General features: G+C 36.5%; 1 protein-coding gene and 3 non-coding genes across 4 annotated transcripts in view; 1 reads left to right on the forward strand and 3 right to left on the reverse strand.

The window, feature by feature from the left end:
- LOC133544315 (semaphorin-3G-like) overlaps positions 1-12,030 on the forward strand; it is a 259,663-nt gene that overhangs the window by 121,646 nt on the left and 125,987 nt on the right. The gene's annotated exons all lie outside the window — the stretch shown is intronic.
- trnai-aau (transfer RNA isoleucine (anticodon AAU)) lies at positions 708-781 on the reverse strand. The gene has a single exon. It is a non-coding gene; the product is annotated as a tRNA-Ile (tRNA).
- Positions 5,210-5,283, reverse strand: trnai-aau (transfer RNA isoleucine (anticodon AAU)). The gene has a single exon. It is a non-coding gene; the product is annotated as a tRNA-Ile (tRNA).
- trnai-aau (transfer RNA isoleucine (anticodon AAU)) lies at positions 11,818-11,891 on the reverse strand. Its single transcript has one exon. It is a non-coding gene; the product is annotated as a tRNA-Ile (tRNA).

Raw genomic sequence — 12,030 nt, forward strand, 5'->3', positions numbered from 1 at the left:
CCTCCGTGACAGCACTACTGGAACCCCCAGCCTTATCATAAATAGCAACACATGCTAACCAGCTAAATTTAGCAGGGGTTTTTTAGGATTTGTCAGGATTAGGTTTGGGATAACACTACACTGTCAAATCCACACCCTCAGTATACAATATTTAATTATAAGTAAGGAAACGTACCATTTTAGTTGACTGAATTTTTGATTTAGCATTTAGCTACGTAACAAACCGGATCTTGTCCGGTTCTAATGGACACATCTAATATTTACCCAGAACTGGCTGGCCCGTACGACAATCGAACCCGCAATTTCTGCGTTATTAGCACCATGCTCAAACCAACGGAGCTAACTGGCCAGATATTCATTGGAGTCAATTCTTAAAAAACTAGGAGTAAGTGTATATACTTAACATGTTAAAGAGTTAATACTGAAGAGTGTGGATTTGAACCTTTGTGACTGAACTACTGGAACCCACAACCTTAGCATACTTAGCAACACGTGCTAACCGGCTAGAGTTATCAGGTTTTTTAGGATTAGGTTTGGGATAACACTGCTCTTTCAAATCTCACCCTCAGTACACGATATTTAATTGAAAGTAAGTAAAATGCATGCATTTAGTTGAATCAGAGTCCTTCAAATTAATATTTAGCCATGCAACAAACCAGGACTTGTCTGGTTCTTGCGGACATAGCTTATATTTAACAATATGTGTCTGGCCCGTACGGGGATCGAACCCGCGACCTCGGCGTTATTAGCACCACGCTCTAACCAACTGAGCTAACCGGCCTTATGTGAACTACTCCATATGTTCTTTAATTTATCGCTAACTTAACAATTTTAAGAGCTATAACGGAAGATCGGGGATTGGAACCTTCGTGACAGCACTACTGGAACCCCCAGCCTTATAATAAATAGCAACACATGCTAACCAGCTAAACTTAGCAGGGTTTTTTTAGGATTTGTCAGGATTAGGTTTGGGATAACACTACACTGTCAAATCCACACCCTCAGTACACAATAGTTAATTATAAGTAAGGAATTGTACCATTTTAGTTGACTGAATTTTTGATTTAGTAACAAACCAGATTTTTTCCAGTTCTGATGGACACATCTAATATTTAACAAAACCTGGCTGGCTCGCACGGCGATCGAACCCGCAACCTTGGCGTTATTAGCACCATGCTGTAAACAACTGAGCTAACTGGCCATATATTCATGAGAGTCACACCTTCAAAAACTAAGAGTAAGTGTATATACTTAACATGTTAAAGAGTTAATATTGAAGAGTGTGGATTTGAACCTTTGTGACAGAAACACTGGAACCCACAACCTGAGCATATTTAGCAACACATGCTAACCGGCTAGAGTTATCAGTTTTTTTAGGATTAGGTTTGGGATAACACTGCTCTTTCAAATCTCACCCTTAGTACACGATATTTAATTGAAACTAAGTAAATTGCATGCATTTAGTTGAATCAGAGTCCTTCAAATTAATATTTAGCTATGCAATCAAAACAGGACTTGTCTGGTTCTTATGGACACATGTAACATTTAACAAAACTGATCTGGCCAGTACGGGGATCGAACCCATGACCTTGGCATCATTAGCACGTCACTCTAACCAACTGAGCCAACCGGCCATATAGTACCAATTTATATGTCGTAAATACGGAAGAGCATGGATTTGAACCTTTGTGACAACTCGTGGACGTGAAAAACCAGATATTGTCTGTTTCTTACGTTCAAAGCTTATATTATTCAAAACTTGACTGGTCTGTACGTGGCTTGGCGTTATTAGTACCACACTCTAACCATCTGCGGTCTCTGGCCACATCATACAGTTTGTTAACATCCAAGAGGAAATGGGAAGACTAAGAGGGGTTGGATAAACATTTACTGTAACATTTCACACCTTCAAAAGCAAAGTACAAAGTGTACAACATTTACATATTTAAAATTAAGTCGAGAAGAAGGTGAATTTTTAGGATTAGGTCTGGGATAACACTGCTCTTTCAAATCCTCACCCTCTTAGTACACAATATTTATTTGTAAGTAAGGAAATGGATTAATTTGGATTAATAATTTGTGACTGAACTACTGCAACCCACAACCTGAGCATATTTAGCAACGCATGCTAATCAGCTAGAGTTATCAGGTTTTTTAGGATTAAGTTTGGGATAACACTGCTCTTTCAAATCTTGACCTCAGTACACGATATTTAATTGAAAGTAAGTAAAATGCATGCATTTAGTTGAATCAGAGTCCTTCAAATTAATAATTAGCTATGCAACAAACCAGGACTTGTCTGGTTCTTACAGACACAGATAATATTTAACAAAAATTGTCCAGTCCCTTTGGGAATCGAATCGACCTTGGCATCACTAGCACAATGCTCTAACCAACTGAGCTAACCACCCACACGGCAAATGTTCATAGTAAATACAGAAGAGCATGGATTTCAACCTTTGTGACAGAACTCGTGGACGTGACAAACCAGATCTTGTCTGGTTCTTGCGTTCAAAGCTAATATTATTCAAAACTTGATTGGTCCTTACGTGGCTTGGCGTTATTAGCACCACGCTCTAACCATCTGCGGTCTCTGGCCACATCACACAGTTTGGTAACATCCAAAAGAAGATGGGAAGACTAAGAGGGGTTGATAAACCTTTACTGCAACATTTCACACTTTTAAAAGCAAAGTACAAAGTGTACAACATTTAAATATCTAAGATTAAGTAGAGAAGAACGTGAATTTTTAGGTTTAGGTCTGGGATAACTCTAGAGTAATAACGGACGATCATGGATTGGAACCTTTGTGACAGCACAACTTATAATTAGCAACACATGCTAACCAGCTAAACTTAGCAGGTTTTTTAGTATTTGTCAAGATTAGGTTTGGGATAACACTACCCTTTCATATCCACACCCTCAGTACACAATATTTAATTGTAAGTAAGGAAATGTGCGATTGTAGTTTACTCAAAGTCCTAATTTAGCATTTAACTACGTAAAAAACAGATCTTGTCTGGTTCTAATATTGTAATATCTCACATACAATATTTAACAAAAATTTAAGTACTAATTTATTGAAGTTTTTCGATTACCAGGACGTTCAACTTGAATGACTCACAATGCAATAAAAATCAGAAGGCATTTTGTTCTTTGTTTTTGTTTATTTTTACAAAAATGTGTGATTTTAGTTGACTCAGAGTCCTCCAAATTAGCATTGAGATGCATAAGAGACCAGTTTTTGTCTGGATTTTATGAACACAGCGAGTTTTTAACAAAACTTGGGTGACCCTTACGGGGATTTAATCCACAAAACTAACTAGCTAAAATTAACAGAATTTTTAGGACTTGTCAGGATTAGGTTTAGGGTTACATTGCACTGTCAAATCCACACCCTCGGTGTGGATTTGCAATATTTAACAAACAATATTTAATAAACTAGATTATGTCTCGTTCTTATGGACACATCTACTGTAATGTTTATCAGTACACAATTTGTAAATTGTAAGTAAGGAAGTGTGTTATTTTCGTTGACTCATAGTCCTCCAAAATTAGCATTTAGCTACGTAACAAACCAGATCTTGTTTGGCGATTATGGACACAGCTAAAATGTATCAAAACTTGACTGGCCTGTACTGGGATCAAACCAGGGACCTTGGCCTTTTTAGCACCACGTTCCAACCAGCCCAATGCTGTCCAGATTCACATTTTTGAAAACTAGGTGAAAAAGCACAAGTACTTTACCACCATCCATTTTCTACCACATGTCTCTTTCAGGGTCACGGACGGTGCTGAAGACTATAGTTAGTGAACTGAATGTCCTGATTTAGCATTTAGTTACGTAACTGGACACAAATTTTACGTAACTTGACTGACCCGTACGGATATAGAACCCTCGACCATGGCTTCATTAGCACCACACTCTAACCACCTGAGCTAACCAGCCATCTGTTGCCCTGGTTCACATTTTTAGAAACTAGGTAAAAAGCGTACATACTTTACATGTTTAAAAGTGAATACAGAAGAGCGTGGATTTGAAATTTTGTGACTGAACTACTGGAATCCCCAACCTTAGCGTATTTCGCAAAACATGGCTAGAGTTAACACAGTCTCTGGGATTTGTCAGCATTAGGTTTGGGATAACACTACACAGCCAAATCAGCTAAATTTAACACTGTCTTTCGAATTTGTCATGATTACACTAAACCAGGGGTGCCCATTACGTCGATCGCGATCGACTGGTCGATCTCGGAGGGTGTGTCAGTCGATCTTAAGCCAGGCATTAAAAAATATACATAAAAATGAGCAATCATCAATCATACCAAGACTTCACTTTCGTCAGTTGTTTGACATTCTCGGCACCCGAGGATCTTGTGAGATGACGCCGGCTGCTGCAAGCTCATATTTAAGAAAAAAATCACTAATAGGGCGGACGCAGAGAAACACATTTTATTTCTAGAGAATCCATACCTACTGTCAAAACTCTAAAGACCGACTGCACAGTTCCTGTCTTCACCATAAAAGACCTGTTTCATCCTGCCTGTGCTAACAAAATAAGAGTCTCAGAAAGCTAGCGCGCACAAGCTAGCAAGCTACGGAGTTTGATGCCAATGTATTTCTCCCCCGCCCTCAGCGACCGCTTTCTCACTTGCTTGCCCACCCGCACACTCACTGACGTCACTCACCTGCTGCCAGACATTAAAGGGCCACACACATATGCTACTCTCATAACAAAGTGTTTAAAGACGAGTATGCAAGTTGGACAAATGAGATGCCAAATCCAACCACTTTCATGTGGTATTGGACAGAAAGGAGGACTTTTTTTTTTCCTCCATTTGAAAATGCGGACATTATCAGCACCACTGTCTAATTCCAATCAATGCAAGTCATCAGAATCAAATACACCAACTTATATTCTTGTCTTCAGGAAAGAAAGGAATCTATGTGTGTTAAACATGCTTGTATTATCATTAAACACCATTAACTTGTTAACAAAAATGTCTCTTTCATAAATAAATAAATATAAATTATAAATAGGAATGAGGTAGATCTCCTCGACTTGGTCAATTGAAAAGTAGCTCACCTGCAGAAAAAGTGTGAGCGCCCCCGCACTAAACTGTCGAATCCACTCCCTCAGTATGCAATGTTTAACAAATCCGAAAATGTCCTGCTTTTAAAGACATATCTAATGTTTATGAACACTTGCTGGCCCGTATGGGGATTGAACCCATGACCTTGGCGTTATTAGCACCACGCTCTAACCAACTGAGCTAACCGGCCATATTTAGTTTAGGCTACTACTTTGGAAAAACAGGTAATTAATGTACATTCTATACATGTTCAAGATATTCTAACCGGCCATAAATTGTCCAAATTCTCACCTTCAAAAACTAAGAGTAGGTGTTTAAGAATAAATACAGAAGAGTGTGGATTTGAACCTTTGTGACTGAACTGCTGGAACCCATAATCTTAGCATATTTAGCAACACATGCTAACTGGCTAAAGATAGCAGGTCTTTTAGGATTTGTCAGGATAAGTTAGTCAAATCCACACCCTCAGTACAAAATATTTAATTGTAAGTAAGGAAATTCGCAATTTTAGTGAACTCAAAGTTCTGATTTAGCATTTAGCTACATAACAAACAAGATCTTGTCTGTTTTTTATGGACACAAATAATATTTAACTAAACTAGACTGGCCCGTACGGGGTTGGAACCCACGACCTAGGCATTATTAGCACCGCACTCTAACCAACTGGGCAAACAAGCCATAAACATTCCACCATTACATGTTGAAAAACTAAGAGTATGTGTACATACTTTACATGTTTAAAAATGTATACAGTAAGTTGGTGATTTGAACCTTTGAGACTGAACTACTGGAATCCCCAACATTCGCATATTTAGCAACACATGCTAACCAGCTAAAGTAACATGATTTTTTTGGATTTGTCGGATTAAGTTTGTGATAACACTCCACTGTCAAATCCACACGCTCAGTACACAATATTTAATTTTAATTAAGGAAGTTTTCAATTTTTTTCTTGACTCAGACTCCTCCCAACTAGCAATTAATTATTCATTATTGTAATTATCTTGATTTTGACAGTCTGTTGTGGATTTTATTTATCATTGTTGAATGTATTACTTAGTTATCATTTATATAATTGAAGTATTTCAATTACCAGGCCGTTCAACTTGAATGACTCACAATTCAATACAAATTAGAAGGCATTGCTCTTTGTTTTTGTTTGTTTTTACAAAAGGGTCTTCCAGTTTTAAGTATCAGTCAATGTTTACTTATACAGCCCTAAATCACTAGTGTCTCAAAGGGCTGCACAAACCACTACGACATCCTCGGTAGGCCCACATAAGGGCAAGGAAAAATTCACACCCAGTGGGACGTCGGTGACAATGATGACTATGAGAACCTTGGAGAGGAGGAAAGCAATGGATGGAAGTATCAGTTTTTGCACCTTTTTTTTTGCTAGATCAGTTCAAATGTAATCAATACCATCCCTTATTAAAGAATATAATATATAATATAATATATATAATAGAATATAATATAATTCTTGTTTTACGCTTTGTCAAAATATAACGCTAATCCATACATGAGTTGTTAGCATTTAATAAATACATTCATTATTGATTATGTGTATGAAGACAAGCCACAATTTTGCTTGCGAAACATGTTTGGCCCATACGGTAATGGAATCTGCGACCTTGCCGTTATTAGCACCACGTTCTAAACCAGTGGGTTGTTTTTTTTTAATTCAAGTACCCCCTAATAAGAGCAAATCATTTTTGGTTGAAAAAAAATAGACAAAGAAGTATAATACAGCATTATGTCATCAGTTTCTGATTTATCAAATTGTATAACAGTGCAAAATATTGCTCATTTGTTGTGGTCTTTCTTGAACTATTTGGAAAATAAGATATAAAAAGAACTAAAAACTTGTTTTTAGTCAAAAAAAAAAGATTTTAAAAAATAACTAAAAACTTGTTTTTAGTTATTTTTATATCTTTTTTCCAAATAGTTCAAGAAAGACCACTACAAATGAGCAATTTTTTGCACTGTTATACAATTTAGTAAATTGTAGTACTTTAGTAAATTGTACAACAGTGCAAAATATTGCTCATTTGTAGTGGTCTTTTTTGAACTATTTGGAAAAAAAGGTTTAAAAATAACTAAAAACTTGTTGAAAAATAAACAAGTGATTCAATTATAAATAAAGATTTCTTCACATAGAAGTAATCATCAACTCAAAGTGCCCTCTTTGGGGATTGTGATAGAAATCCATCTGGATTCATTAACTTAATTGTAAACATTTCTTCACAAAAAAATAAATCTTTAACATCAATATTTATGGGAAATGTCCACAAAAAATCTAGCTGTCAACACTGAATATTGCATTGTTGCATTTATTTTCACAGTTTATGAACTGACATTCATATTTTGTTGAAGTAGTATTCAATAAATATATTTATAAAGGATTTTTGAATTGTTGCTATTTTTCGAATATTTTTGAAAAATCTCACATACCCCTTGGGATACCTTCAAGTACCCTTAGGGGTACGTGTACCCTTATTTGAGAACCACTGATCTATGCAACATTTTGACCAAAGAACCACCATTACATGTTATGTAGACGACAAGGAAGTATTTTACATTTAGAAAAAAAAATCACAATGTGATTCCTTTAACGCGCCCTATAATCCGGTGTGCTTTTTGTATGAAAATACAGTGGGGCAAAAAAGTATTTAGTCAGCCACCGATTGTGCAAGTTCTCCCACTTAAAATTATGACAGAGGTCTGTAATTTTCATCATAGGTACACTTCAACTGTGAGAGACAGAATGCGGGAATCCAGGAATTCACATTGTAGGAATTTTAAAGAATTTATTTGTAAATTATGTTGGAAAATAAGTATTTGGTCAACCATTCAAACCTTTCACTGATGGAAGGAGGTTTTGGCTCAAAATCTCACGATACATGGCCCCAATCATTCTTTCCTTAACACGGATCAATCGTCCTGTCCCTTTAGCAGAAAAACAGCCCCAAAGCATGATGTTTCCACCCCCATGCTTCACAGTAGGTATGGTGTTCTTGGGATGCAACTCAGTATTCTTCTTCCTCCAAACACGACAAGTTGAGTTTATATCAAAATTGATACATGGATGATACAGCAGAGGATTGGGAGAATGTCATGTTGTCAAATGAAACCAAAATAGAACTTTTTGGTATAAACTCAACTCGTCGTGTTTGGAGGGAAGAAGAATACTGAGTTGCATCCCAAGAACACCGAACCTACTGTGAAGCTTGGGGTGGAAATATCATGCTTTGGGGCTGTTTTTCTGCTAAGGGGACAGGACGATTGATCCGTGTTAAGGAAAGAATGAATGGGGCCATGTATTGTGAGATTTTGAGCCAAAACCTCCTTCCATCAGTGAAAGCTTTGAATGGTTGACCAAATAGTTATTTTCCACCATAATTTACAAATAAATTCTTTAAAATTCCTATAATGCAAATTCCTGGATTTTTTTTTCACATTCTGTCTCTCACAGTTGAAGTGTACCTATGATGAAAATTAAAAACCTCTGTCATCATTTTAAGTGGGAGAACTTGCACAATCGGTGGCTGACTAAATATTTTTTTGCCCCACTGTAGACCTGACTAGACCCGCTTATCGGCAGTGCGCTTTATAATCCGGTGCACTTTATAATGCGGTGCGCTTTATAATCCGTGCGCTCTATGGTGCGGAAAATACAGTTTGCCATACTTGTCCAGCCCTAACTTTTATAAAACTTTCTTTACAACGTTCTACGGACGGTATTTAATTTTTTTTTTTTTTTTACAGTTCTCGGACAGTTAATAATCACAGTTTTAGAATTCTACTTAAAACTGAAGGTTTTACGATCGGGAAAGTTTAACTCTGGAACAGATCATTTCTATTTCCATTATTTCCTTTTAGGCATGACACATTCAAACTGTACGGTGCTTAACTTTTACTACAAATTCCTACCAAATTCCCCTGCGAACACACAAGTGTATGTTGTCCGTGTGAGGTGTTAGTTTTAAGTTAAAACTACACAGATGTCTTTTTCAATTCCCACCCCCCACGTCGCTATTTTGGAGGTTGTCAAAGTAGATGGATGACATGCTGGGGAAAAAGACAGCGAGGACTCTTGACACACCTTCAGCTTGTTGCTGAACATACCTTGCAGCAAATGTGGAGGAGGTGGGGAAAAGGGGGTCAAAGGTCTTCACATTGTTTCTATGGACCTTATGTGTGTGTGTGTGTGTGTGTGTGATATACATGCACCAATGTGCTGTGTTTACGTTCCATCACCCTGTTGAGAAAGGCAAAAACACCACGTTGGCATCACTTTGACGTGAAGATAAATAAATGTGGTGGAGGAAGAGAGGGAACGTCCATTTTATCTTCTTATGTCAGCAGCCTTCTATAGACAACAGTCAGCCTCCATAAACATTTAAATCAGGAGTGTCAAACTTGTTTTCATTGAGGGCCACACCGCTTGTAACAGTAAATAATTAACAAATTTGCCTATGAATTTTGATATTTACATTTTTTTTTTTACATAAAGAGTAAAACTAATCTGTGGATTTTACCACTGTTGTTTACAGAAATAAACTGGCAGCTTAGTTACCAGACTTTTACAGTAAAATATATGTTTTTATTCTTCTTCTTCTTCTTCTTCTTATTATTATTATCCATCCATCCATTTTCTACCGCTTATTCCCTTTTTGTGGTCGTGGGGGGTGCTGGCGCCTATCTCAGCTACAATCGGGCGGAAGGTTGTGTACACCCTGGACAAGTCGCTACCTCATCGCAGGGCCACCACAACCCCGTGACCCCAAAGGGAATAAGCGGTAGAAAAGGGATGGATGGATGGATGGGATGGATTATTGTTATTATTATTATTGTTATTAAAACATATTACTGTAAATAGAAAATTATTTTCATTTTGGCAACTCAGCTGCCATTTTTTTTTTTACCATAATAAAATGCGGTACCATAAAATCATTATCCGTGGATTTTAAAATGTAAAAAAAAAAGAAAAAAACTGACAGCTCAGTCGACAGAATTTTACTGTAAAAAAAAACAACTAACATTGGTCGTTTTTTTTCAACCTACAGTAATATGCTGTAAAAAAAACTCCCTAAATTTTACAGTAAATTCAATTGGTCATTTTTATAGAGAACAAATTGATGGATAACTTGCTTCGAAATCATAAGTTAAGCAGATATTTAAGTATTTATTTGGATTTTGACCCCAAAAATATTTGTTGGACACCATTTTTTCCCCCTGTCAAACTAGTAAAAAAGAAACATTTATTGAGAAAATAACAAAGTAAAGGAAGAAAATATAAGGTATTTCATTGACATATTATTTCCAGACTTTTGTGGGCCATACAAAATGTTGTGGAGGGCCAAATCTGGCCCGTAGGCTTTAAGTTAGACACCTGTGATTTAAATGATAGCCTCCCTCTTGTGAGTCACAGCCTGTGGCCTTCAAATTCATCACATACAGCTCAGACAAGTGAACGATATGATATCCTTATTTAAAATTGATCCTTTTTGTCCTTATTCAATCCAGTATTAAAGTGATTTAAAGATTAGGATGCCTTTACGTGTATATTTTGGCTTTTGATTAAAATTAATTCCCGTGTGTGTTAGCTCCGTGCGCTGGTTTGTGATCACGCTTCAAAATTCCCATATTTTCTAATGGCACCTAAATGCGTCGTTTTAAGCCACGTGATAATATTCTCGTCTCCGATTGGTCAGTTGCCCGGTGCAAGAATGTAAACAGAAAGATGTATGAAAGATGAAGTTTGCGCAGTGAGAGACCAATAAATACAAGGTAGGTGAAAATAAGTCGTCGTTTGTCGATAATTTTATGATTATAGGGAAAATGCATGACATTTAAGTGCACAGGTCCAATTTAAGATGACTTTTCAAGCAAAGTATCCTCCTTTACAGTTGGGGAGATTTGGTGCTCAAAGCTGGATGAAGACATGCTAATAGCATACATGCTAATAGCATACATGCTAATAGCATACATGCTAATAGCATACATGCTAATAGCATACATGCTAAACTTTAGACACCAAATGTAATTTTTTATTTAATATTATTTTTTTATTGAAAAACAAACATACATTTATAATTCACACAAGTACAGGCACTTTCAACATTAAGAAAAATATAAAACAAAAGCAAATATTAATCTTAAATGTTAATGAATAATAATAATAAGAATATGAAAAAACAAAAGACAAAAAGGGCCAATGAAAATCATCTTAAATGTTTTTAACAAAGATATCAATTTAAGGGCTTTTGTACTCTTAATCATTCTCCAAGATTTGATTGATAATTGTAAACCATTTAGCCAATTAGAAAATGTAGGCCTTACTTTTATTAATCAAGACACCGATTGTAAGTGTATTTTGTTAACTACTAGGCACCTGACAAAAAATGTGAATGCAAAATATCTTAAAGGCTTACTGAAATTATATTTTCTTATTTAAACGGGGATAGCAGGTCCATTCTATGTGTCATACTTGTTCGTTTTGCGATATTGCCATATTTTTGCTGAAAGGATTTAGTAGAGAACTTTGACGATAAAGTTAGTGGGTCAATGACGATGACTTCAGTACACAATATTTGATTGTAAGTAAAGAACTTGGCGATTTTAGTTGACTCAGACTGCTAATTTAGCATTTAGCTACGAAACAACAAACCAAATCTTGTCCGACTCTTATGGACACATTTAATATTTAACAAAATTTGACTGGCCCGTACGGGGATCGAACCCGCGACCTTGGCGTTATTAGCACCACGCTCTAACCAACTGAGCTAACCGGCCATGTGTTCACTAATTCACACCATGAATCTGGACCTGAACATTCGTGACTGCACTACTGGAACCCCCAGTCTTGGCATGATTAGCAACACATGCTTAGTGGCTAAAATTAACAGGATTTTTAGGATTTGTCAGGATTAGG

Source organism: Nerophis ophidion, linkage group LG27 (genome assembly GCF_033978795.1).
Source record: "Nerophis ophidion isolate RoL-2023_Sa linkage group LG27, RoL_Noph_v1.0, whole genome shotgun sequence".
In the NCBI taxonomy this organism is placed as follows: Eukaryota; Metazoa; Chordata; class Actinopteri; order Syngnathiformes; family Syngnathidae; genus Nerophis; species Nerophis ophidion.